The following is a 6,622-nucleotide window of genomic DNA, read 5'->3' on the forward strand; positions in this document are numbered from 1 at the left end:
TAGTAACCTAAAACTTTAATTTGAATTATTATTATTTTTGCTGAGCACTGCGTTTGATGTTTTTTATTACTGCAGTTATTTCTTTTTTTTTTTCTAAGGAAATGCCTTTGTTCCTATATCCCAGATGGTTCATGGTAAAAAAAATAAAATAAAAATAAAAGAGAGAGAAGGTATCTACACTTATTTACATACGAAAAGTTAAATATGTACTCCAATAATAGATAGGATATCATGTGTGGCTAATTTTATAACTTTATTTTATTTTAGATATGGGCCTACAGTGCAGTTGTTTTGAATTAGCCTACTTTTTTTTCCATGGTAGTTTATTTTGGCTTTGACTATTTCAGATTAATTTATCCCCACTGTAATCAGACAAACTTTCTTGTGAAACTGGACCAGACTGTATGTTTATAGTCAACACAAACAAAGCTTTGGCTGGTTGGCATCTCCCTGTTTGCCCCTGCTGGTAGATATTGTAACTACACCATCGGAATTAATTTTTCCCATTGACATCCTTAAAAATAAAAAAATAAAAAATGTTCTTACAAATCTAACATGGACTTAGCCTGGGAAAACCCAGACCACTCTCAGTTGTAACTGAGTTAGGGTCTGGCAAAGCTCCATAGACAATTCATTTCCACAGGGGCGTCACCACCGGACGTCGGATAGATCTAAAACCAATCAGAGCGATGAATGACATGACGTATGCAGAGCGACGGAGAAACATCTCGAGACTCTCAGCAATTCTCTGTTTGTGTTAACGAAAATGACAATTTTAAATCGCTTGAAACAGACGCGATAGCGGATTCGAACGAGTGATGTTGTGATGTTCCACGGCGGCATCCATCTCTGTAATGTACAAAATCTGCGTCACCGTCTCTGCTCTGTCGTCATTGTGTAAAGGCCGCCCCAACGTTTCTGATTGGTGCCGCGATTTCGACGGATTGGAAATGGGTTTCAATGGGCTCTTTGCCAGACCTAGCCTGGGAAAACCCAGACCACTTCCGGAAAATTTAGATTTGCTCTGCAAGTGGGTCTGGCAAAGAGCCCATTGAAACCCATTTCCAATCCGTCGAAATCGCGGCACCAATCAGAAATGTTGGGGCGGCCTTTACACGATGACGACAGAGCAGAGACGGTGACGCAGATTTTGTACATTACAAAGATGGATGCCGCCGTGGAACATCACAACATCACTCGTTCGAATCAGCTATCGCGTCTGTTTCAAGCGATTTAAAATGGTCATTTTCGTTAACACAAACAGAGAATTGCTGAGAGTCTCGAGATGTTTCTCCGTCGCTCTGCATACGTCATGTCATTCATCGCTCTGATTGGTTTTAGATCTATCCGACGTCCGGTGGTGACGCCCCTGTGGAAATGAATTGTCTATGGAGCTTTGCCAGACCCTAACTCAGTTACAACTGAGAGTGGTCTGGGTTTTCCCAGGCTATGCCAGACCCACTTGCAGAGCAAATCTAAATTTGCCGGAAGTGGTCTGGGTTTTCCCAGGCTAACATGGACTTATTTCCCCTGTCCATTGTTTTTAACAAACATAATTTTTATTTTACTTTAAGTTTCCTATGGCTTCAGATTTATTAGTCACATGGAATACAGTTCAGATGACTGGATCAAATTGTAATTTCTTCAATTTTATTTTCTTCATTGTATTGTCTTCACGATCCATCCTTCCAATAGATCCTGAGCCAACCAGGCAGCTGTCTTTGAGATGAAAAGGAGTGCTAACGGATATCTCTCTCCAGGTATTACTTTTTTGGACATAGCCAACTTTCCCTCCCTGTGTTTTTTGTCTTTGTAATAATATTTTTTGTATGTATCTATATTCACCAGCATCTATATCTCTTTTGTACCCAAAGTCCCTGTCCACCTTGTCCACTCTCTCTTTAAAGAACATGATCATATTATTTTGCCCCTCATACTTTCAGTTTGGGGTCACCCTCACACCCCTTGCCTGACACCCCTGTGTGTGTGGTGTGTGAGCGCGCGTGTGTGTGTGTGTGTGTACTATAACAATCTCCATTAAAGCTACAATATATATTTTTTTTTTCACTGCTAGGGGTCGCTAATCTCTTACAATAACAAAGTCATAGGTTTATGACGCACAAGCAGAATTATGGAACTTGTCACTAGACATAACGCAATTGTCCATGTCTGTTGCCTTGGTTACTATAGCAGTACGAGCGGAAACCAGGGATAACGCGGATATTACATCATTGACAGGCGACAAGTGAACATGAACGAGCCATTATTTAAAATTGGAATTTCTCTGAAATGAAAAATCTTTGGAAACTTTTGGGATATTGTAAGTCGCCCACACAACTGCAGGAAATATATCACACTGTGCAAGTTATTTTTTGATATTTTATTTAAAAAATCGTACATATTGTAGCTTTAATAAACACAACAGTAATAATGAATCAACGGCTATTTACTTACTTAGTGTTAAAATGGAAATGAGGTATGAAATAAATTTTTTTTTTTTTTTTTTTGCATTTGAAAATATACTTCACCCAAAAATAATACAGTAATTATGTATTTTTACTTGCCTGCAATTTGAAACCCTAATGATATTTTTTCTTATATGACACACACACACACAGTTGTGTTTTCAAGTTTTATGGGGACTAACAGACATAATGATTTGTATACTGTACAAACTGTATATTCTGTCCCCATGCACTGACTTCACTTAGCATGATTTATAAGCTGTTTTCCTCATGGGGACCAAAAAATGTCTCGACAAGGATTTTGGATATTGGCATCTTTGTGGAGACATTTTGTTTACAAAGATTTTTGTAAACATGTGGTACCAAATCAAACCAACTTTGCCCATAAATGGTGATCACTGATCATTGTCTTATTTTCAGTGACTTTTGACCCCACAGTAATTCTTAGCAGATGATTGCAGTCAGTTTCCCTCATAATGATTTCTGATTAGAAACTGTGTCTCTGTGTTGTATATTCAGGCTGCAGCTCCATCTGAAGTTTAGCACGGCAGATCTCGTGAGTATTCGCTCACACACTCCTGTATATACACATAATGTAAATGCTGCAGTTCCCAGTATAATGAGCCCTTGTGTATACACATCTGGACGTACATACACACACACACACACACACTTAGCTTCCTCTGTACATACTAAGATTCAAGCTCCCCTGCTTGTGCTGCAAAAACAAGCAGCTCCCGTTAGAGGCCCGGAATAATGGCTCCATTTTTCTCTCTTACTCTCCCTCTCTTTCTGTTCTTTTTTTTCCCTCTCTAAGACGGGCCATTCTTTACATCCCATGAATACTGCATAAAGCTAGCCACGCGCCTACTAGTCCTCCGGGGCCTTCCCCAGACACAGACGGGCAGGCCTAGGCCTACTCAAAGAGCTCTCTCGCCTTTATACTTGTGCAAAGCGTTCATACAGAGCCTACGGACTGCTCAGAATCTAAACCGGCAGAGCTGAGGTTATAACATACAGTGAAGTGCAGGACAGGTTTGGCCAATTCTGTGTAAGTTTGTCTTAAGGCCACACATACATATTTATGCGGCCACATTGCACATGAATTGAAACGGACTCATATTTATTGAAGCTACTAAACTGCTTACATTATCATCTGAATCTCAACAGGAGACTGGAGAAATCTTCCACACAAAAACACTGCATATGGTCAAGAAATCCAAATGCAATGTAGTTTTTTCATAACTTGCACCCTGAACAATTTTTTAAAACTTTTTTATGATGAAGGACATCAAACATGTTGTCCTTGTCATACTGTACGTTAATTTTAACATTAGTAATGTAGACCCTTTTTTGTTACTCGTTGTTGAATTTCCGGTGACAGAACTGATCGTTCATTCTCTAATAATTATTTTTTTTAACATTGTGTATATATTATGATAAAAATAATAATCAGCACAACACTGATAATAATGGCTGCTGAAAATTTAGCTTTGCCATCACAGGAATAAAATATATTTTAAAAGATATCAAAATAGAAGTCAGTTCTTTTAATAATAGTTCACAATATTGCTGTTTTTACAGTATTTTGGTCAAAATAAAGAATGCCTTCTTTTAAAAACATTAATAAATCTTGCTCTCCTGTGTATACACGCGCACACACACACATGCGTTGTGTTTTCATGTTTTATGGGGACCTTCCATAGACATAATTTACATTTAGGCAGACGCTTTTATTCAAAGCGACTTACCGTACATTGCATTTCAATTATCAGTTCTTGCTTTCCCTGGGAATCGAACCCATGACTTTAGTGTTGCAACTTGCAAGCACCAACGCTGTATTGTTTGAGCTACAGGAAATAATGATTTCTATTCTGCACAAACTTTCTGCATTTTTACATTTTCAGAAAACATCTCTTAGCATGATTTATGAGCTGTTTTCCTCATGGGGACCAAAAAATGTCACCACAAGGACAAGGATTTCGCATATTGCCATCCTTGTGGGGACATTTTGTCTCCATAACATAGCGTTTACCTGCCACACACACACACACACACACACACTACACAGTATAGTGTATAAAACATATAAATGTATTCATATATCTCAGCTCCAGCAGCAGCTTTTGCATGTGTTTCATTCCCTCTGAGCAAAAACTATATGGCTTTTCAGAAAATCCATAAGAAAAACTACAGCCTCCCATATCAAGGTGAAAATTATACTATTGTAAGAGCGGCTGCTGAGTGAGTGATTGTAAACATGAGCTGCAGCTACATTACAAGGTAAATAATATTGTAAACTATACACGCATGCATGTTGTTCTTTGCTTGTCTTTGTGATTCTTTCATGTCATCTGTATTTATTGAGGCTGTTTGAACTGACAGCATGCGAGTGTGTGTTTGTGTGTGTGTAGGAAAGAAAAGCAGAGCGACGCTATAAGTCCAGATGTAACACATCAGTGAGCGGCAGAATTTGATTGTGTGCGATGGCCCTGAGGTTTCGAGACGCTACAGAGGCGTGTGCCACAGATACATGAGGTCATCAATTTAACAGACAGACTTTATTTGTCTGTTTCTTTCCCTTCCCTCTCTCAGTTTTTGCCCACGCACATAAACACGACATAAACGCATCCCCAGCAACTCATCAGCGCTCTCTCTCTTTTTCATTTATCTTTTTGTGCATGCGAGATATATGTTTTGTACTGTAAATCATAAACAGGCTTTTCTTGTATTTCAGTGATCTGCTTCTCGGGTCCAGTAGAAGATCTGATTGGACCGAAGCAACGAGGAGGGTCATTCTCACTAGGAGGTGCATTTTCATATCTTCAGTCAATTTGTCTTAGATGAGATAAAATATCTACAATAATTGCAGATGAAAATCATATCATTTAATTTATTTTTAAGATGCAGAGTCGTCTGGGATAAAATATTTCTTGAGCAGCAAATCATCATATTAGATGATTTCTGAGGGATCATGTGACACTGAAGACTGGAGTAATGATGCTGAAAATTCAGCTTTGCCATCACAGGGATAAATTACTGCAGCCTTGGTGCACTGAAGAGACGTCTTTCAAAATCATTTAAAAAATCTTACTGACCCTAAACTTTTGAACAGTAGTGCATTTGAAGATTTTGCAATAAACGTAATTTTTTTTTATTGCAATTAACTTATATTAAACTTGCTTTGTGGGACGATGAGTTCATTCCATTATAACTTTTGATACATTGAATGCAGTATAATTCGCTTTGGATAAAAGTGCTAAAATCCATAAACAAATGTAACAATATTACAAGGTAACTTTATTTCTCACAATTGCAACTTGTTCTCATAATTGTGACTTTCTTATCTCACAATGTAACTATTTATTATTTATTTAAAACTTTATCTTGCCGTTAAACAAGATTCTATATAGCCTACATTAACTTATAATATTATAATTTTTTTAAGTAAGAATTTTTACTGTTTGTCCTATAAAATGTGTACATATTTCACTTTCCATCCCATTATTTAACAGTGCCATAGTGACATCATCATCCATGAAGTGACGTCGTTTTGGTGAGAAAACAACACAGCAATTATTTTATGAATTCTGAAGGTTTTTCTTTTGCATTAGTTGGTATTTCACATTCCACCCAGCTATAACATTACAGAAATCTGTATGATATCAACATTTCAAAAGAATATTTCTGTCATGACAATTCTCGGAGAGATTGTAATGGCATGTGTTCATTTATTTGGTCTTGGCGGAATATTTCTGCTATGTTGCAGAGCAAGTACATAGACATTCACAGACATGCTGCTGCTCATATAACACACATGAAATAACCCCCGTAGCAGATCAATACAGGTGGAGCTGGGGAAGGTGGAGGGTTCATGAAAGAGCAACAGCAACCAATCAGCTGCGCTTTAGATAACGATGTGATTGCTAACTATTTGAGTTAAGGACCTATCAGCCTGCGCTATCTAGAGTTTCATGACAGAACTTTGTATTTAAAAGATAGCAAAATCAAGTCAACATATTTGTTAAACAATCCCTAATTTGTCAAAGGCTAACTTTAGGTCTCTATTTCCATCCTGTCAGGCATTCATTCATTTTTTTTGCCTTTATGTAAATAATCAATTTATTTCAAATGTTAATGAAGTCTGAATAGCCTAC

General features: G+C 37.6%; 1 long non-coding RNA gene across 2 annotated transcripts; it reads left to right on the forward strand.

Annotated features, from left to right (window-relative positions):
- Window positions 1-1,476: 1,476 nt before the first annotated feature.
- LOC306989731 lies at window positions 1,477-5,551 on the forward strand. 2 transcript variants are annotated; one of them, XR_013795704.1, is made up of 6 exons: window positions 1,477-1,760; window positions 2,985-3,021; window positions 4,639-4,748; window positions 4,880-5,003; window positions 5,203-5,274; window positions 5,370-5,551. It is a non-coding gene; the product is annotated as an uncharacterized lncRNA (long non-coding RNA). The 2 variants fall into 2 exon arrangements; XR_013795703.1 differs by having other exon boundaries at window positions 4,880-5,551.
- Window positions 5,552-6,622: the final 1,071 nt, after the last annotated feature.

The sequence above is a fragment of the Phoxinus phoxinus genome, assembly GCF_949152265.1.
Source record: "Phoxinus phoxinus genome assembly, chromosome: 2".
NCBI classification, from domain to species: domain Eukaryota; kingdom Metazoa; phylum Chordata; class Actinopteri; order Cypriniformes; family Leuciscidae; genus Phoxinus; species Phoxinus phoxinus.